Source organism: Sinohyriopsis cumingii, chromosome 3 (genome assembly GCF_028554795.1).
Source record: "Sinohyriopsis cumingii isolate HCF-2022 chromosome 3, ASM2855479v2, whole genome shotgun sequence".
NCBI lineage: Eukaryota > Metazoa > Mollusca > Bivalvia > Unionida > Unionidae > Sinohyriopsis > Sinohyriopsis cumingii.
In genome coordinates, this window is record NC_142963.1 from 116,404,196 (window position 1) to 116,430,926 (window position 26,731).

Genomic DNA, 26,731 nt, shown 5'->3' on the forward strand with positions numbered 1-26,731 from the left:
TTTTAAATCTTGAAAAAAGAAACTATGTCAATAAGACAGTAAAGGAAATTATTTTAGATGATGAGACAAATATATCTGACCAAATAGATATTTTAGAAGCTCAAAAACAGTTTTATATGGAATTTTACAAAAGTAGAATTGCTCAGCTTGATGATGAGGCTACTCAAAAATCTCGAAATAGATTTTTTGATCACAATATTAAACTTAGTCAAGAGGAAAGAGAATCATGCGAGGGTCTGCTTACAATTAATGAATTATGTATGTCTCTAAAACGGATGGAAAATGGAAAAAGTCCTGGTTCAGATGGATTCACTGTAGAGTTCTATAAATTCTTTTGGAAGTCTTTTGGGGGATTTATATGCAGATCAATAAATTATGGATATACTGTAGGACAACTTTCTAATTTTCAGACTCAATGTTGTTGTTGTTGGGTTTAACGCCATTTTCAGCACACGACAGGCTATGCATGGCGGCCAGTATTAATGGTGGCGGAAGAACCCGGGAAGAACCACCGACCCACGAGAAGCTACTGGCAAGCTTTCTCACATACCCACATTGGCCGAATCCTAGACTCGAACTCACGCAGACAGAGGTGAGATGGCAGTGATCCGTAACGGAGAGCGCTTTAGACCACTCGGCCACTCGGGGGCCCCCAGACTCAAGGAGTCATCACATGTCTACCAAAGGAAGAAAAAGAGAGAAGGTATTTTAAAAACTGGAGACCTATATCACTTTTAAATATTGACTATAAGATTGCTCCGGGAGCCATTGCAGCGAGGATTGAAAAGGTTCTTCCATCAATAATCAGTGATACTCAAAAAGGATATATGAAGGGTAGATTCATTGGAGAAAGTACTAGGCTATTATACGATATCATCGACCAACTTGAGAATGAAAATAGATATGGTTTATTATTGCTAATAGACTTTGAAAAAGCCTTTGACTCAAATAACTGGACCTTTCTGGAAGAAGCTTTACAATCTTTTAACTTTGGTGATTCCGTTTGTAAGTGGTTTGAACTGTTTTTAATGACTCTAAAAGTTGTGTTATAAACAATGGGCATGTGTCATCTTTTTTAGACTTGAAAAAGGATGTCGTCAAGGAGATCCCCTTGTACCTTTTTTGTTTATCATTGCGGCTGAGCTTTTAGCTATAACTTCAAAAGCAAAATGTGGATGTACGTGGACTGATCTTTGACGTTAGTGAATATAAATTGGGTCAGTATGCCGATGACGCTTTTATTCTTCTTGATGGATCTTACCTTTCTCTTAAAGCAACTATGAATATCTTGCAAGGTTTCATTCTATTATCTGGATTTAAATGTAACATAACAAAAACAAAAGCTACTTGAATTGGAAACAGGACATTTTCTAATGAAACAATATGTCCCGAAATGGGCCTAATTTGGTCCTCTTCTAACTTTACACTCCTTGGCATAGATTTTTCTCCAGATTTACAACAAATGGTTCAAATTAATTATATGAAGAAACTAACAACGACAAAACGAATACTGGTAAGCTGGAGTCAAATACATCTGTCAGAAGCTGGTAAGGTAATTGTTGTAAAAAATATTGTTCTGCCCATATTCATACATCTTTTTTCAGAACTTCCAAATCCATCAGCAAACGTTAAAGCAGAACTAAATCGCACATTATTTAAATTTGTATGGGGTGGAAAAGTAGTAAATAAAACGTGATATACTAGTATCCCCAGAAAACGATGGAGGACTAATATGATACACATATTTTCATTTATTAGGTATTTGGAGAGTACACACATTGTTCTACAATATGAATAATGTACTCTAGGTTTTTCAGTAGACCTAGCAAACAATCCAGAGATGTTAACACACTGAGCAACTCTCCAAGGATTACTGTGTCGTTGAGATTATTGTACTTAGTTCATTCAAGTAGTTAGGTGATAGTTAAAAATTCTAAATTATATATGGAGCAGTGGTCAAGTAGTCTCTGACAAAGTGTGATATTTTTGCTTCGGCATTACAATTGCTGCTGAAGTGCTCTGGATCTGGGTGAATTCCCTATACCTTACATGTATTTCAGAGTGTAATTTAGTTGTTTTGTTTTCTCCTTTAGATTGTTCGTGTTTATCCCCATAGGTACATGTACTCAGGTTATAACTAAGTGAAGTACAGGTCATGGGGGGAGGGGTATTTGGGTATTTTGTGGCTCCCGCCTGTACAGCTGCGAAACTATATAAATACCCGCATCTCACACTATGGGCCCCACGTCACCTAGGATTGGTTGGAATGCATTTAGCTATTGGGATGCACATGAGTAACCTAAAGAAATAAGGTCTAACGTATTCTGTAAAGTATAAATTAGGTTTGGGGCATACCCCAAATGTCAAGACTGTCGATAATCAATCAATCAATTAAAGGATTTAAGTCGCCTACGCAACTAATGCATTCGCGACAGGTTAAGTCTCGAAGGTCGAGATTTCCAACTGACCGGGACTGTAGGAATGGATCCACTACAGTCCCGCTTTTATGTGCGAATATCGCACTTTTTAATTCGTGAACATGTCCGGCTGATGTAAAGAGGCAAGGGACCTGCGGGACGCGAAACGCCATAGGAAATCTGTACGCCCAGAAACGGCAAAGCGCGTAAGAGTTGTACTTGAACAGAAATCTGTTCCAATGGGGTATAAGCCACTCGTGTAATTTTCCTAATCCTCTGAGTTGTGTAATGTCATTACTGTTTTAATTAAAGTTGGAATTTGGTGTATATGGTGTACGTTTGATTTTCCGAAATGTTGTCAGTCAGCTGGGTGTCGGGCACCCTATACATGTTTGGGTCACGCTGTGTTTACTTTCGGTTTTAACTTTTGATGGTGGTATACAAATGATCGAGTTAGGGTTGTGGGGATAGAGATTTTATCGAAAGAGGTCTTCGATAGCCAAAGGAGGAACCTCATAAACTGGCAATTTGACAGTCGATGTCCGTTTTCTTCTTTACTCCTTCATTCTGTGTTACCCTCTTTCTTTCTTCTTCATGCTGTTGTAGTGTTTGGCTGTTTTGCTAGAGGATGCTGTTCTGCTTCGACTCGACTTCCATTGACTTAGATCTTGATGTTTGCGACTGGTCTTTTATCGCCATGAATACTTGTTTAATAGCTATATTGAATTTGGAAGGTTTATTGTGTCCATTTTTGTTGCATAAATTAATATGTTTGGTCTGAGTATCAGTGTTGGATTTACATGTCGTTTTAATAATTGGAGAATGTGTTGTTGTTGCTTATTTAGCTATAGCGTGGATGTAAATGAAAACATTAGCGGACGTAAATGAAAGCATCCATACGACTCATGTAGTCTTGAAGAAAAACATCTTTGACGAGGCACGTGAACATAAAGGAAACCATTAGAAAGCCAAGAAAGATCGAAAAAGAAAACGAAAGAAGAATTAAAATACATGATTCATCCAACAATCACAAACAACAATAAAAATCGATATTTTTAAAAAATAAGCCCTGTAGAGTATATATCATGAACAAACAATGAGATGAGACTGGGTTAACTTTCAGGTCCATCGATGTACATGCAGCTAGCAGACGCATTCCGACTGGATTAACCAAAAACTCAGTTTCTATCAATTACCAGTCTACATTCACGGTCTGCCATCGGTTCTCAAAGAAGAACCCATGTTTATGAGTGCAGAAAGCTCGACCACCATCTCGAATATGTCACTTGATCCTAGCATCCCGATCTATCCATGGACAAAAAGGAACAGAAGCAACCGTCTAAAGAATGCGTGTGGAAAGGCAAGGGTGCTTGATAATAGTATTTTGATCTACGGCCGTTTGAAAGGGGAAGCTTATGCAAGCGTCGAGTCTGCGGTTAGGAGCGAACCAACAACACATTTCATAGCCACATATATCTCCAGACACAGAACTACCGCTTAATATTGCCAACGTCCCTTTTATTAGTGCTATTGTGTGTGTGTGTGTGTGTGTGTGTGTGTGCGTGCGTGTCTATTTAAATATAATTAACTTTTAAAAACTGTTTAATTTGTAACTGTTTGTGAAAATATAGCATTAGTGCTCATATGCAAATGTTTTTCACAGTGCATGTACAGCAAAATGTTTTTCACCTTTCAGTGCTCACGCGCAAACTACATCCTGTAATGACGTCATTACACTTTTTACATCCAGTCTTGACGTCAGAAAAGTATACTTCCGGTGGAGACGTCATACAAAGGTCATGACTTTGACCTATATTTGTTTGACTTTTTTCGCTTAGTCACGTTGGTTTATTTGATAAATTCGCTTAGCACCCAATCAGTTGTTATCACAAGAGTGTCAACAGAGGGGCATCAAATATTAATCTTGTGGACATTTTTAGCAATAATTTTCCCTTGTCTCCATGGGGGTCATACATTCAAGAGTGCAATTTCTTTCTCGATCAGAATCTACCCATCACTATTACCATCTTTTATTGTTCTTGACATTAAACACTTTGTATTGTTACTATACAACATAGTGCTGGTTCAATGCTAGTCCGATAGATCAACCCCACAAATCTGTGTTGATACTGATGGACGATGTTATGGGTATGATGTCACCTGTTCATTCAAGTATGCAATTTTGCTGCATGCAAATCATTCCGGAACAAACCCGCGTACACTTTAGACACATACCAGTAATTGGTAGCAGCCATATCAAGCGCGAAATTCAAAATGGCCACAGGACAGATGGTTGTGCTATTCCAGGTGGATCTACAAATCACCAAAAATATGATTTGCTCAGGAAATATAATCTACATGTCATCAAAAGAACCCTTCAGCCGACGGTAGCTGCACAGCCACGATAAATACCAGTAAGTGTATAAAATATATATCGATGTGTGCAGTCAAATTTGGATTGCAGATAATTGCAGCTTTTAATGAGTACGTGATATCAGGCCCTCACCCGAAAATCATTATCATCACAGGTGAAAGGCCTGTTTATCGGCCCAGTTCAATGCCAATGCGTAATTTTAGTGCGCTATTATTTATCCCAACAACGGCTGAGAACCGGAATAGGTATAGTGACTTCATCTCATCAATACAAACAAGTTGTGTGTGTGTGTGTGTGTGTGTGTGTGATTTTAACGTAGCTTTAACAATGTTTCAGTCATATCACTACGATGTTAGCTGTGTGGTAGTTTATAGTGATGTCAACACTGGCGCATCATGTCGTAGACATGTAGTATCAAGTCCAACCCAGACACGTTATCCCGACACCAGGCCGAACAGTCCTAACACTAACTTCTGAATGCTAAGCGCCTAGCGAGGCAGCCGCTAGTACCATTGTGTTAGGTCTTTGGTATGACTCAGGCAAATTTCGAACCCTCGAACTTATGCATCCGCTGCGGACGCTTTAACCACTTCGACCACTCGAGCGGTATACAGTCAGGTAAGACATCACCTCATCTCATAATCCAATGAACAAAACTTTTTCCTATTTTGGATAAAACCTTGCTCTCTTGCTTGAAAGAAAATTTTGTTTTTACGATACATTTGTTTGATGGAGTCTGGTTTAACGAGACTTCAACTTCTAAGATGTCACTATGCTATCATTTTAGGCGTCAAAGATACACGTATAATATATTTTTTGAAATTTTACGAATGCCGTAAAATGTACAAAGCATAAAATTAACAGAGCAGGAATTCTTTCGATTTATTTATTTACTTCTATTACCCAACTGTTCGAATAGGCTCATTTTATTAGTTTTGGCTTCGATTTAAATAGATCTCCCACCATCTTCCTCGGCGATTGAGTAATTTATACACATTTTTGAAGATTAGAAAGTATTGAAAGCTCAGGTAGCTGCTTGTACTATAGATGGTGAGGTTCAATTGTTCTGTACATACAGTAATTATCAAGTACGTACCACTGCTATCTTTACCAGTGCTGGGGGAAGCGTGCCATTTCTTTTGCTTGAAACTGATAGTTTTTGCACGGAGGATAAGGTCTAGACGAATTGAGAGGACTAAAAAAAAATCCACGAAAATAATAAATACAGAATCCCTCTTGGCATTACAATGAAGCTCTAAAAATGGCATCAGCTTGAATTAATAGGATTAATTAAGCATACAATCTGACAAATCAGACAGATAACATGCCTTGAATCATTCATTTGAATATCTTGTAAATCTTCGAGTTAAAACATTGAAATGGTTGCCCCACGGTAACCAAAATACAGCTTGTAACTGAAACAACATTTATATTTTCACTAAATTCTTGGAATTACTTCTATGAAAATGATAGAATCTATACTGCGTAGGCGCCCAAATATACAAATTCTTCTTTACCGTATATACTCGCTTATAGGACGAGTCAAAGAACGTTATCTGTCGTAGCATAATGCGCCTGCAGATCAGGGTCTATGCTGTTTGTTCTACTGATTACTCCTAACAGACTGCACTGACCTAGATCTTCCGGCGCAAAATGCGCCGGTACATCTGGGTCTGTGCAAATTGCACTTTGACTCGTATCTATACGGTATATAACAGGATGACTCCACACAGATTATATATATATATATATATATATATATATATATATATATATATATATATATATATATATATATATATATATATATATAGTGTAATGGCTTGTTGGAAATTGTATGTTGTGGATGAGGAAGATTCTCCGATAAATGAGTGAATGAATGCATATTTTTAGCTGCATAATAATTAAAGAAAAAATAATGTTGGTTGTCTCTCCCGGAACAAGGATGGCTACATGATAAAAGCAAACCTTTAAAGGAGTTGCAATCGAAACAAAATGTAGATGCACATAAGGAAATCATGATATGAAATGGTACATGTTCAACCCATAATGTATCTATTTCTCATCTACAAACCAAACAGATATGAAAGTAAAACAAAAATAAATAAACAAAACAGACACGGGAATGGAATTAAGGAAAGACTACGTTCGACAGACCTCATCAGATTCTGACTTTTCTACTTTTGTATTTTTCTACTTTTGTATAAAAATAAGTAGTACAACGCACAATTGTAGTCTCTGCAGATTCTTTGACTATGTACTCGTTTATAGTTCTAGTCCAACTGCAAACAGCACAAACCCAGATCTGCCGTCACATCATGCACCGGAAGATCTGGGTCTGTGCAGCTTGTTTGTTTGGAGTAATCAGCAGAACAAACAACATAAGACTCAGATTTGTAGGCGCATTATGCTACAGCAGATCAGAATCTTAGTTGTATGCAGTTTGACTCAACTTATCAGCTAAGAACATACGGTACATAAAATAATGGTCAAATAACAAGGAATCTGAAGCCTTCATACTTTGCATAAGAAATCAGTATAATTTTCCGGAAAGAAACCGCTTTATAATAAATATGGCGTTTCACAGGACAAACTCCAGTTTAGTTAATATGATGGGGCAAATTAACAAAAGATTGTTACCTATCTTAATAAAAAATCAAGGGAGATGACAACAAAAAAAAAAAACAACAACAGCTGCAGCTGCAGCAGCGGCAACGTCAACAACAATAACAATAATAATAATAACAACAACAATAATAACAACAATAATAATAACAATAATATAAAGCGCACGTTCGCCCTCTCATGTATAGGAAGAAGCGTGAATTGTTGAGTTGGATCATCTTAGGGAATTATTCTCAATCATAGATTGTACCATCAACCACTCTAGATACACACGTTTATCAACGTCATTTCAAGAAATATGGTAATAGTATATTAACATTCATTTTAACCTCATACAGTACCACATATAATTCCATTTTCCATTAGTTTTCGTCGTTCTAATACATTTAATACTTTTTGTCTGCGCATCTCACCCGAACGATTTATTTCAACGTTCCAAAAGAGGGAGGGAGAAAGATGGGAGCGGGGATGGTTCTTACCCAATGTGACTGTCAGTAATGTACAAATGCTGACAGTCATAACATACCAAATATTTACCATGATTTACCAGCAATGTTTTAAAACGACCCCTAATCTATTAGAATATCATTTTGTGTGAAATTCTGTAATTGGTTTCCAAGGTAATATATGAAATGAAAGTATTATACCTTTATGAAAATATTTGCACACTCTCTGTATTGATGCGAAGAACCATATATAATATTTTTATTATTATTATATTATTACTATTATATTATTCATATTATTATATTATTTTTGTTATTTATATTATTATATTTATTTCTATATTATTTACAGTATTATTATTATTATTATTATTATTGACAAGCGACCATAAAGGACCAAAATTTTCAATCAGTATTATATGCCGGACATTTTTTTCTAAAGAACGGACACTATTCTCGCTATTAGCAAATACTGCTAGAAAATAGATTTTATTTTTTTATTGGAAGTTTGTTTATCTGTCATAAGGAGTTTCCCACAAAGTCGTAAGCATTCACAGTATTGTTTCTTCTTGAATGCAATTCATGACTTTAGACACTATATAAAGGAAACTAAAGTATCATTTGCTCTCTGGATCTGTCGATGAAGGCCATATACTATGAAATTTATTGATATTATCATAATGTCTCCGTTGGCCTAGATGTTATAGAGTCCGCCCGTGATGAGGGAGGTCGTAGGTTCGAACCCCGTCCGAGTCATGCCAAAGACTTAAAAATGGTACTAACAGTTGCCTCGCTAGGCGCTCAGCATTAAGAGGTTAGTGCTAGGACTGGTCGGTCTGGTGTCAGGATAATGTGACTGGGTGGGACATCGTCCTGCATGTTTGCATCATGATTAACTTGATATGGATCAGACAAGTTGTTGTTGCTGTTGTTATAGGGTTTAACGCCATTTTTCAGCACAAGATAGGCTATACATGGCGGCCAGTATTAATGGTGGAGGAAGAACCCGGGAAAACCCCGGAAAGAACCACCGACCCAGGAGAAACTACCGGCAAGCTTTCTCACATATCCAGATTTGCCGAACCCGAGACTCGAACCTACGCAGACAGAGGTGAGATGGCAGTGATCCGTGACGGAGAGCGCTTTAGACCACTCGGCCACTGGGGGCCCCGGATCAGGCAAGACTAAGGATGAACCGCCCAGTAATACAGCAATAACAAAGTAAACAATAATGAAACATATATACCGGCATATCAAATATTGTGATATGGAAAATTAGGTACCATTACATAACAATAGTAAAAACAAGTGTTACACATACACCAAAAGGTCATGTTATACTTGAATCAAAAGGTCATGGTATACTTACATCAAAGGTCATTCTTGTAAAGACTATTAGACAGCCCATAGCTGTATCGAAAAACAAACCCCCGGTGAAATACAGAGTGTAAAAAATAACAACATGAACGACAAAGACTATGGCAGAATCTAAATGACAAAGCAAAGAATGCAGCATTCCTGTGTACACAAATGGCTCATAAGATTGTGGTGAGTCGGGGGGAGGCGGTAGAAATGTTTCATTCCGGCAGTAAAAATGGTTTATTCCGGCAATATTTGACCACAAAAAAACAAACAAAACGAAGAGTGACTTTTCCTTTTGAAATGTGTCATGCAAGTGACGCTAATGAAAAAAATGTCCCTTTATTCTTGCGCTAGGTTGGCACAAATCAGTGGTCCTTTATAATCACGTGTCCCAGGATACAGTCCACATATAGCAATGTTGGGGCATGTGCTAATGTTAGTGACACATTGCTTTGGCGAGACAACAAAGCGCTCATCATATCTCTCCATAAATATCCTTACATATTGCGTAAACAGTTTTATGGTTACGTGTATGCAAAAAAAAAAAAGAATTAAAAAAAAAAAAAAAAATAGGGAGCGACATCTAAATATTATAGCTCTACATGAAGGATATAGTCAGCAAATGCGAACATGAAACTGGCACGGGTTATCATGAACACATAAATCTTTCACTGAACAAAGACCGGATGATAGGTGTAGAGGACATGAACGTAAGTACAAGACTCTGTCGATGTAGTGCACAGATTGTTACATTTTTAATATTATCAAAATGATTCATAAATAATTAAGACACAACGACTTTAGTATTGTCTAGAAACTGTGCAATGCACGACATGTTCTATATTTAAAAAAAGGCACATGTTGAATAAATTGATATTAGCCGAGAAGACTTAGCCCATGAAAATTTATCAAAATATGCATGACGAGCGATGCAAACGTTTGGGTTGAATCTCTACTCCACCGCAGGACAGAGTCTAATTAAGTTTTGTGCGCAGCCTCAATGTCGTTTTTATCTTCTGATTTGGCACAATTCAAAATACGTTGCGTATATGAAAAAAAAACTTTAATTGCACAATTATTATGTAAAGATTAGTCACAGGTAACTAAAATTTAATCATAATTAATAGAATTAATGAATGAGACAAAATTAATAATAATTATATGCGTAGTATAGAGCTTGACATAGCTGACAAAGTCAGAATTTGTCTTCTTTTTCTTCCAAAATGTGCTGGAATCCTCTGGAACACACTCGCACATGGTGTGAACTGTTGAACAGCTGACCAATTGGTTCCTTTTAGGTATACCGAAAAAAGATGACAAACTTATACTAAAAATGATTGCAGTTTAAAACAAAGTATTTGATTTGATTGGGGATGTTGCATTCTGTGCTAAGAAGGCATTACACAAAGAAAAAGTATACTTACCTTAAATGACATTTCGATCTGGACGACATAAATGACCTCAATAAATCCAAAATGCCACGAAGAACACCGAAATAATGCGTAGTATAAAGTCTGATCCCCAGCTATACCTTAAATATATTCTTCAGTGGGAACATCACTTGATACTTACTTGAGAAAGAATGATACTAAAGACGTCACCTCATTTGGAAGTATTCAGTTCTGAAAATGAGACTAATTGATTTGCGATATGGTATATCGCGTTTCCACTGGTGTCTGGTTGCTTTGCTTCAGGCGTGTCTAATCTCAACTCACTTGCCACCGCAGTCTTAATACCTTGGGTTATGTTGCATAAGTAACCACCTATTACCGTATATACTCGCTTATAAGACGAGCCAAACTACCCCCCTCCCCCCAACAAAGCTACTGATCTGCTGTAGCATAATGCAACCGCAGATTAGGGCATATTTTGTTTGTTCTACTGATTATTCTTAACCTCGCACGGACCCAGCTCTCTCTCTCTCTCTCTCTGTCTCTCTCTCTCTCTGTCTCTCTCTCTCTCTGTCTCTCTCTCTCTCCCTCTCTCTCTCTCTCTCTCTCTCTCTCTCTCTCTGCTTTTGTCATATAGTAAAGAAAAGAACGTATTCATCTTGTCTATATGTACGAGTACACACAGTCCCTTTTTTCCATGGCAAATTTCCAAGTTTGTTTTGTCCCTCCTTCCACCGTTACGTGATTTTCAATGGAGGGCAATCACTTTTGGGCTATTCAGTTAGAGTCTTTTGCTCAGACTCATTTGTCAGGTAGAACCCCCCCCACCCCCATTCAACCAGGTCTAATTCGTCTCGATTGTCAATTGAGCCTGACTGAATTTACTTTTCCTTGCAAAATATACTGGATATCTGTCATTGTTATTACCCAATAAGAACTGTTACACATTTCGAAGAAACAACAGCATGAAATAAAAGTGGTTCGTGCTCTTCGAGCAGCTAGAATAAACGAGATTCAACTATGCGAGGTTATGCACGTCCATCTTTCTTTCTTATATAGCATTCCTCGTGCTGCACAACATAGTATACACTTCATGTAATACGTTTATTTTATTTTCCAAAAATCAACTCAAACTGCATTTTATTCAGATTATGTAATATATATTAGTTTCTAAAGGTATCATAGCCAATAACCGCATATTTTTCCTTTTAGGAAACGTATTAAAGTTCGAGGCTTTCAAAAGTCAATCGTTTACTAATGGCTGACAATTCTTCATCATTATTAGCAAGTACACCTCCGCACTCTCTATGTATGCCCTACGACACGAACAATTGGCAAAATCTGGACTCACTTATCTTCGAATTCGCCAACATTTGGAGAGATTTAAATTTAAAAGTTGGTTGACCATGCAGCTTAAGGTTTAACTTGAAAGTTCTATCAAACTGATTTGAAACTTAACTTATGAGCATGTACTTAATTTGTAGGCGAAAACTCTAGTGCAGAAAGATCTGTTCGAAGACATTAAGAGCTGTCATTCACTATTTTGAAAGTACTGAAAATACAAGGATCCAAGCGATTATTTCTGAACTTTTCATCATTACATATAAAGCATAGAAAACAGTAATATGCAGAAAGTTTCTCAACAACAACACGTTTACATTGAAAATGAGGAATAACTTGTCACACACCAGCAGCAATCTTTCTCCCTCCGCATCTAGTTTAGGAATATATATTATTTAGCTGAGTGCATCATATGTACTGGAAAATTTTGGTAAAATAAGGAGAAAATAACGGTAAAGAAAAGAAAATCTCGGTTTTCTATATTCTTAGTTTTATTTAATTGTGAAAACATTATTATAAAACCTGATGTCATACTTTCAACACTGCTTTATCTTTGTGCTTAAATTTTGTTTTAAGAGGGTAATGAAATAAATCTCCCTAACGCATACGTAGATACAAAATATATTTTTTCTCTTAAGGTTTTCGTTAATATTAAAATATCTTTTATGTGCTCTATATCATATAAGGACAGCTTGTTGAAATTTAAGTTTAGAATCTAAAGCTAATAAAATATGCATATATATTGTAAACTCAGTCAAAACACAGATTGGATATCACTGTCTATTATGAAGTTGCAATAATTTTAATAAACATTGAAAGCGCGAGTTTAACCTAGCCGTAAGATATCCGGTTAACGATCTAGCCTGTCAAACGAACATCACAGAACCGCATGAGTACATGCGATGCGTAATAATACAGTAAATATAACTCATCGGTTGTATGAAAGAATGCATGCCTCGGGGCTTTGCGTACAAAAAGGAGCATGTTTCACCATCCCGTTGTAGTTTTAAATATCTGGAATTTCTGTCATAATTTGTCAACTGATCCAATGACAGCACGCAAAAGTAATGTTTACCAAGTAGGATGGATGACTAAAGTTCAGAATAAACTTTGGCACTAATAAGCTACCGATTATAAACCCGGTCATACGGTTCCCGAATGTACGAACGTGAGGGTGCATCCCCTACACTATGCGAATTTACACATATACTCTAGACATGTTGTACGAAAGGAGAGACACTGATGACAAGTGAAGAAAGAGTCACGTTACATAATTTTAAATTAATTAAAATTTCGTCTGAAATGATATCTTTTAAATCGGGTGGTGTTTTATTGCGAATGTTAAGTGCAAACAGTGCAATGCATTCGCACAAGCGATGGATCATTTTTATTCGTTAAGTACTTGATAGTGATTTACATTGCAGGAAGGCCAGTTTATGTTCGGTTGTGTACATTATAAAGTATCGTACAGCAACAAAGAAAAAATGAAGAAATAAAAAGCTACAAACCTAATGCTTACCGCAACTAGGCTGAGCACATAAACACTTGTTCAAATTACAAAAGTTATGAAATATGACGAAGCAAATTATTTCACACGTGTTAAATGATATGCTAAAACATTCCCATTTTGTGTGTGTCAAAGTCTTCGCTTTTTACAAAAATGTCATCCATAGATTTTAGTATACAATTCTGGACTGTAATTTCATCGTAATGAAGCTTGCTATGCGAGTGTAAATTAAAGTAAAAATATATAATAGTCTAATGAGAGATTCGTCAAACCAGAATTTAAGTATTTAACAGCTATCACTCATCACTAAATTAAAGGCTGAATTTTCAAACCGATCGCTTTTCCTACTCTAGAAGGATGACGATGCAGCATGTCATTGCATGAGCTATGATTGGTTTAGCAAGTGAATTATAGCTATCTATCCCTATGAATGAAAAGGCTGTAATTGATACGTGGGACGCAACTAATGTACATTGGCCATACTCTACAGCCAGTTCATTTTGATAGTTACCACGATATGACAGCCAATACTGTTCTGATACGGACAGGGTCTGACCTAATACATCCACTCCCATACCTCCTGCCGATTCCTCGGTGGGTCAGTCCGACCCTGGATATGGAGAAAGGTTCGTCGATGGTAGCTAAGTGGCTTCAAAGTTAAAGTTCTCCAGCATGCCATAATATTAGCTCTTGGTAATAAGCCCCTCCCGAAGAAGCACGTTCATTCGCTCGATGCTAGGCATTTTGATGGTGTGACATGGTGCACAATCTTTCGTCACTCGCTGACGATACTTATGTGTTGAGCTGTTGTATGCAAAGGCGTAGAGCTTTCCTCTAAATGAACAACTGGTAGCTGGCTGTTGTCATTCTCGGTCGACCTTCAGTGTTGACTCTTGCTTATGCAGCTATGTATACTATTGTTCATAACCATTCTCCAAGTAAAATTAATCATCGTCTGCAGACACTCAAATGGGTGTAACGACGTGATATGCTCTTACTCAAACTTTACTCTAATAAACTCTTTTGAGGCTTTGTTTTGTCCGGTGATAACTTTACTCGGTTCTAGAGCTCGCAAAGGACCTTCCAAAATCGTCTTCTAGCCTTGCTTCTATGCGTTGCAGCTTGTCCTCCTGGTGCCCTCATCACCACGACTGCACAGCCAGTGGTTGGCCAGTATATCAGGAGCCTGATCCCGTCTCTGTTATTGGGCGTGTACAGAGCAATATGTGGTAAAGTGTTTGCGTTTACAGGTGGATGTTCCAAGGTTGGTGGTATGTCATGGTCACCTCGCGTCTTTAATTGGTGTTGGTGGGAAGTGGGTGTCTGTCAACCGCAAAAATCTTTTATCAGCGAGCCACCGAAATAGGGGTCCTTTTTTGGTTCAGCCCTGCCGTTGCTTGTCGCCAATAATATTACATGTGGATCCAATCCCCAGCTTTCTACCTGTACGCAACCAAACACGATGCATGTGGAATCGAACCCCAGTTAACCACTACTGACTTCTAATGTAGGGCATCTCTAAAATTTAATTTTCCTCGTCGATGGTCCAAAGTCTGACAAAGCTCTGAAAAAATACAACGATTCGTTTTCTTTCTCCAATTAAATACTTTCAGAAAAAAATATCTGAAATGTTTATCACCAAAGCAAAATTAAACATAAACATGATGACCAGCCACAGTGCGGCAAGCACGTGCAGGGACTTCCGATGTGTATCTTTTTAAACAGTCGAATAATACATATTTACCTATTCTTCATGAAAGATATTCATTTGTTCCGACATACAGTAATGCCCATTATTAATAATGGTATATTAGTATTCAAACAAGACGATATAAATGTACCGCGAGGACTGTGCCCAGTTTTTGGAAAACCCCGAAAGGAATTCCAGCGCGACGGTTCATAAATGATATTAATCTCATAGATTCGGTTGGTATGATCATAATACGTACGGTTACCATGAATGGCAGTTAAAAAGAGAATACGATCATATTACGTACGGTTACCATGGATGACAGGTAAAAAGGGAATATTATCACATTACGGACGGTTACAATGAACGGCAGTTAAAAAGGGAATACGATCATAATACATACGGTTACCATGAATGGCAGTTAAAAAGGGAATATGATCACATTACGTACGGTTACCATGAATGGCAGTTAAAAAGGGAATATGATCACAGTCGTACGGTTACCATGAATGGCAGTTAAAAAGGGAATACAATCATAATACATACGGTTACCATGAATGGCAGTTAAAAAGGGAATATGATCACATTACGTACGGTTACCATGAATAGCAGTTAAACAGATAATACGATCATATTACGTACGGTTACCATGAATGGCAGTTAAAAAGGGAATATGATCACATTACGTACGGTTACCATGAATGGCAGTTAAAAAGGGAATACAATCATAATACATACGGTTACCATGAATGGCAGTTAAAAAGAGAATACGATCATATTACGTACGGTTACCATGAACGGCAGTTAAAAAGGGAATATGATCACAGTCGTACGGTTACCATGAATGGCAGATTAAAAGGGAATACAATCATAATACATACGGTTACCATGAATGGCAGTTAAAAAGGGAATATGATCACATTACGTACGGTTACCATGAATGGCAGTTAAAAAGAGAATACGATCATATTACGTACAGTTACCATGGATGACAGTTAAAAAGGGAATATGATCATAATACGTCCGGTTACCATGAATGGCAGATAAAAAGGGAAACGTCATTAACGTTGGAAGCAGTTCTGAAAAGGGAAATACATGTTGAACAGATTAGGGACGGAATGGAAGTAATGACTCGTGCCACGTGATGGGTCATACCTAAATTAAGATTCCTATTAAGCCCTATCGAGAAAGAAGAAGAATTTAGGGCGAAAAATATATGGGAAACATGCCAAAAGGTAAAGCAAGAAACGTGCTAGATATAAACATTACATGTTGATAGGAAGTAGGTATTCTACTGAATATGGGTTATCTACTGGAATGCAAATCAAACTTATATCAGTGGAAAATGTTTTGTTTACATGACTTTATAAATCACAGATAACACGCAACACTGCTTTACTTTGGTCTGAAACATTTGGAACTCTGCTCTCATGCTACAAAACGTTCCCCCGATTACAAACGGCAAGAAGCTGTAGATCAGAAGTTTGTATGTACGTGCGCTTATATACTCACTCGCTCTCTTGCAGTCATTTTGTCAGCATCACACACACACACACACAGACACACACACACACAGACACACACACCGGGGAAGGCAGAGAAGATCAATTTCCGCACCAAATATTTATTATGTACATGACACAATCTACACGCGCCTGATATATGTTTCCGTTTCCGAACATTGGCAATGCAAAAAGCTCCGGAACGGATTGAGTTATCACTACAATATTTTGAGAAGCGGAAGACAAATGTACAGCCCTGTCGGGAATCCTATAAATTCTGATGTAGCAGACAGCTCACAGTAATATGTCTTTATTGTTATCTGTTAAAGAGTATTTCAAATTGCCAAACTTTAGAACATTTCATGTCTTTTTGGTTGAAGATATCAGTTTACGGAAATGGACACACTGGGCTTCATCATTCCTGTACGTTGTGGCTATATTCGCGGCAAACATATCTAAGTATTAATAATAAACATTACATTTTAAAATGTTGATATAGCATACATTAAAACGTCTGATGTAAGAATGGGCATCTCCAGGAGAATTATAGAGAGCATTTACGTATGAAATAATTTTTATCTCATTTAAATGTTATTTTTCTTAAATTTCATAATTTTGGTTTTTAATTCTTCGGTAAAATATTCATAAAGGAATCGGTACCACAAAATGTATGAAATGCCAAAAGGGTCTGGCTAAAAATAGAAAAAGATCAAACAGATCCACCGTAGCCTTTATTCTGGGAAAACACTCATGACGTCTTTCTGGTCAACATTTTCTGTGATTCGTCTTCTGGCATGAAAAATCAAAACACAATTACAAAATTGAAAAGGTCTGGAAAAGAATAGGATATTTGAATGGTAGCAATACATATGTAATAGGACACGAATGATCTGGATTTGGCAATGCTAAATTGAAACAAGTCTGTGAGCCAGGAAATATAGAGCACGTTGACTTATTAGGGGCCCAGAATACAATACTACATTAGATGAATCCCACTAACATCCTCTGACTGTGGCATAAACAGTGAAAACAATAAGAACTGCATAATAAAGACTTATCATATACACTGATATGTAATCATGAAATAAAGATCACAGTGATCTAGTTTGGGCAAAAGTACTATGTTGTTTGAGATGCATTCTCTCGCACAGCTTCTTAACGCACTTACGCTTTAAATACGTGAATAGTGAGGGGGGCGATATATGGAAAATGGGAAAATACATTACTGACAGCCCACCCCCGGGCCTGTATACTGACAAGATTTATACGGACAATGGAAAACCCAGTCAAAAAGGTCTTGGGCCTGTATAGGGACAAAAGGTTTGGGTGTTATATATGGACAATAGGAATGGAACAGGGAAGGTGACGTCACGGTGCTGACGTTTAGCAGCAATGTAGCAAGGAACTGACCTCAATCGGAGCAAACAGCGGGGGGAGGGGGGAGGGAGGAGGTTTAGAACGCTTGGCGGGAACGGGACTGACGGGACAGAGACAGAGATAACACATACAATAGACATTATACAAACAACTATACAACTAACTAAAAAAAAATTTAGACAAGAAAGCAAATCTTTTCGAGGCATATGAAAAGGCCCTTTGGTTTCTTCTATTTTCTCCAGGTCTTCCACCATTTCCTCACTTTGTCAATCATTCCTTTTTTCTTCTTTTTCTTTTTCTTTAGCATCCAGTCAGGATGGCCCATTGATCTAAATTTCACCTGCGCCTTCATCGAGTTTTCATTTAGTCTTTCAAACTCCTCTTTTTTCTTTCTGTTTTCTCTGTCCTTTCTTTCTTTAGACCACCTTTCATTTATCTTCTTCACTTTTTCTTCCAGCACTTTGCTCATTAGTTCTTCTGCTTTTTTTAGCTGGTCCATACCCCACTTCACAAAGGACCACTCTGTTCAATGCAATATCTCTTATAAAAATACCTTACTTTCATCATATTATCCAGTGCCTCCATCAAATTGCCCATTCTTACATATGGAAGTTGAATGTAGCCTCGTAACTTGTTGACTTCCTCTTCTATCATGCCCTGGACCAGATCCCTGGCTACTTTCAGGCTAGTCACTTGACTCGTCACAAAGTCTTTGGTAACTTGATACCTCTATTCATGTTGTAGCCTTTCCACCACATCCACCATCCAGTACCAACTATCCTCTAACTGGTTAAACAACTCTATGCTCATCTTCTTTTATTCTGTGTAGAATGGCGCGAACGACAAACGCTTTGACTTTATATTTATCAAGCACGAACGTGAAGGAAAACATTCCTTACACTCACTTCACATATTATCTACTATCCACACGGGAAAGAGAAAAAACAATCACAATTGTACTATCAACACAGAGGTGAGGAGCAAAAACAAACCAAAATATACAATCAACACAGAGGTGAGGCACAAAAACAAGCCAAAATATACTATCCACATACGAGAAGGAGAAAAAACAAACCATTACTGTACTATTCACAAACCACAAATACACTATCCACATAAAGGTGATGAGCAAAAAACAAACCAAAATATACTATCCACACACGGGAAGGAGAAAAACTAACCACAAGTATACTATCCACACACGGGAAAGTAAAAAAAAAAAAACACACTCAACTATTCACACAAACGCACGTGAGCTCATACAAACAAACACACACACACACACACACACACACACACACACACACATAAACGACTGAGTGTTTATAATCATACTACTCCACATTCACACAAATTGGCAACTTGAATAGCGTCTCTTTTCTAGAGATTTGTGTAGCCCTGAAAAGGGCTTTTTATAACTTCAGATGCACCTGGTTAATGGTGGCACCTTCCAGGCAGGGCATCACAGACACAGCGTCGGCTCCAGTCATTGTCCCAATTGACTGTAGCTGCTGGGGGTGCGGAGGGTGCTTGTGTGGCCTCATCATCCCAAGCTTCAGTTTGCGGGACTCTAAAGACTTCCCTCTGTTTTCTTCTGTGCCAGACCCGTGGATGTTGTGTTCTCGTGGTTGCTCTCGCAACTCCTTCCAGTTTTCTGTCTGTGGGATCACGATCCTTTGTACTGGTGGGATAGGTTGTGGCTGTGGTTCACGTGGCTGTGGTACTGTTGCTGCTTGTGGCCATTTGCTCACCATTAGTTTCACCTCACACACTGGCCTAATCATCAGGTGAGGTAAGAGTCTTCTATCTCTATCTTCTTTCTCTTCTCATCTTCCTTAAGCCTGGCTTCCTTCTCTATTGCCTCTGCGGTCAGCTCATCCAGGAGCCGCCTGTCATGCTCCAGGTGCATCTGAAGTTCAATCAATTTAGTGATTCTGCTGCTCATTCTTCACAGTTGATGAATCAACAATGGGTAGCCAAACTAACGAGTGTTCCATTTACATTTGTCAAGCACTGACTTGAAGGAAAACATCCCGTCACCAAAACGTACATTGTCAATAGCATTACCCCAATAAACAGGGATCGCGCGGACTTAAAAAGAACACTCACTCACTCTTTACTTACAAACACTAAATACTATTTAAAAAACTCACTGACTATTTGACAAGCTACGGAAAACGACGTGCTTTTAGACAAACTTCGAACAAAGTCAAACAAACGAAGTGCTTATAGACACACTTCTATTTTTTAACTTATTATCATACCAATGGCAATTGAAGTAGTATCTCTTTTCCAGAGTATTGGGTAGCTCTGAAAAGGACTGTTTTTGTGGACGCGGAGCTATGGTAATCTTTCATTGTCTAAGATTGCGTCTCCGTCTGGGGTAGGTTTTCCCACAGGATAGGGTCTACTTCATCGGAAAGAGGAGAACTCTTTAGTGTCTACATGGCAGTCGACAAAACCACTGTCTTGTTCCTGCTGCTGATGCTGTTGCTGCTGCTCTCTCGACTGTTTCTGAAGTCTGTACTTCTCCGTCCATTCTTCTTTCTCCTTCTTGTTTTCCTCTTTGAAGAGCTCTTATATCAGGTCTTCAGTCATTTTCAACAGTCTGATATTATCTATCTATGCAGACGTCGGTATCAGGCTTTGCCTGGCACGATGTCAATTCATGTAAGCTTCATTCAGCTTGGCTAGTCTTGAGCACATCTTCATAGGACAATGAGTCAACAATGGATGGTCAGACTGAAGACTACCAAGCTTTATATGGTTCAAGCGCAGACGCGATAGTAAACATTCCACACTGATTAGAGTCGGAACGCTAGGATAGTTTGATTTGAGGGTGAAGGATAGAGAGAGAAGTCAAAGAGCATATAACATGATAAAAATGGAAAACAAACGACAGACACATTTTTCAAAACACAACATTTTTATTAAAATAACTAACAACCAATAATTACCAATTAACATTTTTTCAAACAATCCAGTAAACTAACAAACATTAATTTTCATTTCACAAACTAGTTTGGACAAGGATGACAACGTTCTGAAGTCAAGCTAGACTTCCAGGAATGGAAGTCATCGGGTCATTGATTTACACTACATTTCCTAGCTAGAAACAAAAGATAACCATAATGGTCACAAAACCATCGATCTACTTTGTCTTCGTTTCTAGAAGAATGACGATCAATATAAGTCACTAAATGTTCTAAAGAATATCCAAGACTGCGTTGATGAAGAAAATACACACACTATTGTCCACAGACCATGGAATCTGTACCTTATAATTTCACATTTTGAATCGTGTTGTCTTGGCATTTCTTCTCATAAAGTCGATGATATCGTCCTCCAAAGGTGGCAATCCATAAAATCAAAATACTCCACACAACCTTCTTTAGGAAAGTAGACGGCTACCCAGTGGGTTCCTGTTGATGACACAAGCTTGATGGTCTTGAGGTTTGCGACGAGGCAGTTCATCTTTACCACACACGACAGGATTCCAAGAAGCAGTGTACGAACTGTGGTTCAATAGTTAGTAAAGTTCCCATGTATCCATTTTTTGTGATTTTTTAATTTCTTGTATTTTCTCACAGGAAATATATGTGACCAATTCAATCCGAACTTTTTGTTTGAAAATGTCTGACAAATAACCGTTTCTTCATTTCGTCTCTGCACTCGGAGCCGAGAGTTTCGATGTGATAGATCTCTAGAGTCACTAGTGGAGAAGAGGAATGATCACACAAATATTTATACCACTGATGCAACACAGCTTCTTCCGAGATGAGACTCCGAGCTTCATCCAGATATTCGTCCAATTTTTCTTCTTGACTCAACATCAGACATTTATCGTTTTGAATTTGACTGGGATGATCGCTTTGACATCCATAGCAATCTTTCTGGGTAAATTCTATAATTTTTTTTCTGCCAGGTGTTTGACAAAACAGGAGATCTGGCCATCTTGACTTTATCACTATGTCCTTTTCGTCTTTGTCTTGGTGTTCTACTTCCACGGTATCCTTTCATGCCATTTCCATAGATTATCCACTATTCAAAGAAGTATTACAGACCTCCATAGCTTCTAATAGTCTAGAGCGACTTCTCTCAAGATGTTGATTTATATGGTATTATCGAATTTGGCATACACTATGACGTTTACCGTGTCGTCTAGATGTGTAGCAAGCTGAAGTTCCACTCGAATCTGGTCGGATTTTATAGGCTAGAAATGTCCCTCGTCGCTGCCTTGGTCTGCAGTAAAATCAAAAGCCCACAAAACGTAGCCTCCTGAGTAATCGTACGTAATACCGTGACTGGTATTGGTTCCTAACTGTCCGGTGGCTTCGTACAGGGACAAGTACGATCTCAAGTAATTATTGTGGGTAAAGTTAGGTTCGAATGGTCTGGTACACAAGGTCTTGCCATCGCGACTGACTTCGATTTTGGACACGCCAAAGTGTTTAAAGCTGAAAGGAGTTTTCTTCGCGGCTCCGTTGAAGGCTTCATTCTCGACGATACCAAGGATTAAACATTTGGGTAACCCTCCTTGGAACAGATGATCTTCGATCATAGATCGCTGGCCCTTGGGAATGGTGAAAGTTTTCACTTCCACACGTCGTATCGGATACTTGTTAGTCGTTCTGCTCAAAGTATGACTGATGTCGTTTCCCACTTTAGGTAACACGTCCACACGTCGTACGTAGAGCCGAGCTTCTTGGATAATGGTTTTGTATTTGGTATCATCATCAGTTATTAAATGGAAAGCTGTACTGCTGAGATTCAGTCTCAGGCGGACATCCACACCGTTCAGCCAATACTTCTCTTGCAACCACATGTCTAAATGCAAACGATCCATCAGTTCTAAACTGCTGTGGGATGGTGTGATTTTCTTTCGACGTTCCACGAATTAAGTATTTCCGCCCTCTACATCATGTAATTTCTTCATGTCAGGTTTCCACACCACATAGGCATCTATATGGGTGTTTTTGGCTTCTATTCCGTACGTCAATAGACCTTCCAGGTACGCTTGGTAAGGGTAAGAATCCATGCAGCTGCTGACTAGTTTGTTATTCAAGTACAAATCCACTTCACTAAACAAGCAATGCATGAAATTGTTCACGGGGTCTACCTTATCGGTGTCGTCTGGATTAGTATTGTCTTCCTTTTCGATCACACTGACCTTCAAATACAAGTTATTGCTATTCAGATCGATGTAATCTTCGGGCTGTCCTTTGATTTCAAACTTGATGGGAGATGAATCAGTCTAAGAGGAGACGGGATGAAATTCGACCCATTGGGATTCTTGCATTACCATCATGGTGGGTGGCATGGCAAACAGATCCAGTTCCGACTTGGAACAGGCGCAAGACTCTCGGTGCATAATTTTTGTCCCTATGATTTAATAATCAAAAATTTCTAAGTCTCGGACGGTTTTTCTTTTCTTAGCGTATCTAGCTTTATGAGTGTGAAGGCTTCTGAAGGGGTGTTTTCTTCGTCGTCTCTTTCTGCCTTGTCCTTGCTGTGGTGTCAGTGAAGCAGGAATACCCGACTCTTCAGCGTTCAGAGCATTTATAGGCGTTTCTCGTCGACCTAAAATGTCTTTGCCCATTTGCAGCAAGATGCTTTTGCCTGCTTTCAATACAGCTTCTTTAGGGATTGTTTTTCGATGATGACGTTTTGGAGAAATTCTTTGCCTTGCGTCAATCAGGCATCTTTTAAGGCGTGCAATCCGCGTGTCACCATCGGTTTCAAAACAGGGGCCACCGAACGAAAGGCCGATTTCAGCATATCTCCTAAATCATGTCCGCGTTGACGAGCGATACCTCGGTACACTGGATATATGACTTACGAGTTGTTAGAAAATCTTTTTCGAAAATGGAGTGTCATGGCGACTTTCCCTTTGGTGAATGGAATATTTTGTCCCAGATCTCCTTTTATATCAATGTTGACAGTGTCAAAATACGACTTGCTGACAGGTAAATAGTGACGATGTACAAATTCGCGGCGAACGTGATAGATGTTTCCACCTTCTTCGTCAGCGTTCGTGGCTGAATCTACTTTGAAAGGAATGACACTCAGTAACGGTACGGAGGTGTGTCCCACCACGTTATACTCCACCACATCAGAGTACACAAAGATCAAATTGCGTCCTTTGTTCATTTCAACATGGAATCGAAACTATTTCGCAAAATCCAAGTTGCCGGTAATGGCTGGTATTTCGTTTTTAATCTTGATCATCTTGTAGTCTCCACCCAAGCTGTCACATTAATTCAGGACAAAAGGTAATGGCCAACACTTTGTCCTCTAAAAATTGTATCAGCAGGTGAAGAGCTATTTTATGGTACTCGATCGTGATATTTTTTTTTAATTTGTCCAAGGCTTTGCCAAACTCTGCATTAAACCTGACAGCAATTGTGTTCACCAGATGTTGACCACTAAAATAATAGCCTGGTGGAATGGACAACAGATAGGTGATTAGTTTTGTTTTGGGGTCATGTATTTTCATAGAGTCACTTGCATTTTGGTTTTCATTCATGAAATTCAACTTTAAAAGTGTTATGATTTTCAGTGATATTTTTTATTTTTCTAGGGTGAATGATTTCCACCAAAGCCACTTATCAATGGGCTTCGTGATCCAATTGGCTGGCCTGAGGTTGTCGCAGAATTGCAACCGAGTGGGTTTTTGGACTAAATGAATAAGATGAACACAATGTGAGAAAGATGGAAATTTATGAATGAATTAATAAAGATAAATATATGATGTAAAAATACAATGAATCTCTCACGCTCTCAACATACGATTTACTCAAATCACTCTACACAACATTAATACATCGAAAATAAACCAAAAATATTAAATCAAAATGAAGTACAGATCCAAGAAACCTCATGGACTGCACATACGCTTCAAACAGTATTTTACACAATAAGAGATTCACATAATCTCGAATATGAATTCTATTAAGATTCAGAATAATCTTAAGAACACAACTAAGATTCAAAATAATCTTATGAACATTACGAAGATTCAAAATAATCTTATGGATATAAAAAATGCAATGGAACAACAATTGATCCAAACGTATGCTTCTAGACCCCTTGTACAGTCGCACGATTCCTTGGGTTGGTCCACACTCTTATCGACCGCTCGCACCCTTTATGAATCCACCACGAGTACAGTCATACGTTACACGTACAGACAACATACAGCACTTTTTCTAATTTGCTACGTCTACGTCCGTGGCACAGACATACGTACATACATACATACGTATCGACAGCACGTAACATTAAATGTTCTGGAAACTTCAGATAGCTCTAAGCAACTTTAGACGGCTTCGGACAGCTTCAGACAGCTCTAGTCATATTCACAGTCACATTGACAATCACACTTCATAGACACAATCACAGCGACAGTCACATTCAGCTACAATAACAGTCAGCTACAATAACAGTCAGAATCAGCTTCAAACAGTCAGCTACAAACACAGTCAGCTACAATAAAACCAAATTGGTCATAATCATAGTTTCTGTATAATTTTTAGATATATGATAATACTTTAACCTCTAACAGTTACTTGTAATTCAATACTTTAAATCTGCGTTGTAATAAATACATTATTACGCGATAAGACATTACAAACCGAATAAGCTTCGCATATCAAACGAAAATTTAAATTTAACACTTACCCCTATGGCTGGAAAACAATGGAGAGTGTATACTCCTTGACGTGATCCAAAAAACGACCAGTGTGGTTTTAGAAATTGGTCTTACTTAAATCCATAGGAGAGTGAGTACAAGTCAGAGTAGAATACCCGTGCATATCATGTTAGTCATGTTACCTCGTCACAAGTAATCTCTGTGGCTAGGTACATGTTAATACAATCGCTTACCTGGAAAAACACATTCACCCTAGATAACATTGTACACATGTACAACGAGAAATAGTCGAATAGTTTTAAGACAAAACCGAATTATTTCTTTGCCTAATTCTGTGACAGAGGTAATTTGGCCGCGCAACAACGCAAAGTATTGTCGAGAAAAACCTCCATCGAACTGTCACTGGGTAACGTTAAGTAAAATTGGTTGTTGTTATTCATAATTCCAGAGTTCTGCTGCTGTCCGAGGGGTCACTCGCAGTGAGAGGAGTGTCTCCGCCCAAAATGTTGTTGTTGTAGGGGTGGTGACTGGGGTTGGGCACAATATTCCCGTTGTTTCCGTTCGAAGAGTATTTCAGGGAAGGATATGGAAGAAAGTAACCGATGGAACTGTTCAGGAAAATGGTCCACAATTGTTTGTCTCCGTGTTGCAAATTCAAATGGCAATGGCAGCACCGATGACACAATACGCTACAAAGATTTGACAGAAAAGTAGATTTGCGTTTTAGGCACACATTCTCCACACCACATCCACAAGGGTTGCTTTTGTAGATCTTGCCGAGAAGAACTCGGCGAAGGAGCGGTCACTGCGATGGTAGTGGTAACTGAGGCTGTGTGGAAGGGCATAATGATCACTTCTTTTTTTATAGTCGATGACTTGCGAAGCGTCGATCCAAGAATCTAAACTGGGAGGATATCCTTTCCAACGTACTTTGACTTCTTTGACACGGCGTTTTCCCACTTTACGGGTTCTGCGTTTGAGAATTCTTTCAATGTCGTACACGTCGTCTTCTTTTTTGGTCCCACGTTGTAACTCGGGCAATTAAAAC

The 26,731-nt window shown here is 38.3% G+C and overlaps 1 protein-coding gene and 1 long non-coding RNA gene across 2 annotated transcripts in view; one reads left to right on the top strand and one right to left on the bottom strand.

Annotated features, from left to right (window-relative positions):
- Window positions 1–10,756, bottom strand: part of LOC149803657 (protein NDNF-like) — a 218,919-nt gene extending 208,163 nt beyond the window's left edge. Inside the window, exon 1 of the mRNA XM_089953425.1 lies at window positions 10,649–10,756. The gene's annotated coding sequence lies outside the window, so the exon portion shown is untranslated. The remainder of the gene's footprint in view (window positions 1–10,648) is intronic.
- LOC149803658 (uncharacterized) lies at window positions 9,835–25,196 on the top strand. The gene is made up of 3 exons (XR_016420241.1): window positions 9,835–9,934; window positions 19,457–19,824; window positions 24,613–25,196. It is a non-coding gene; the product is annotated as an uncharacterized LOC149803658 (long non-coding RNA).
- Window positions 25,197–26,731: the final 1,535 nt, after the last annotated feature.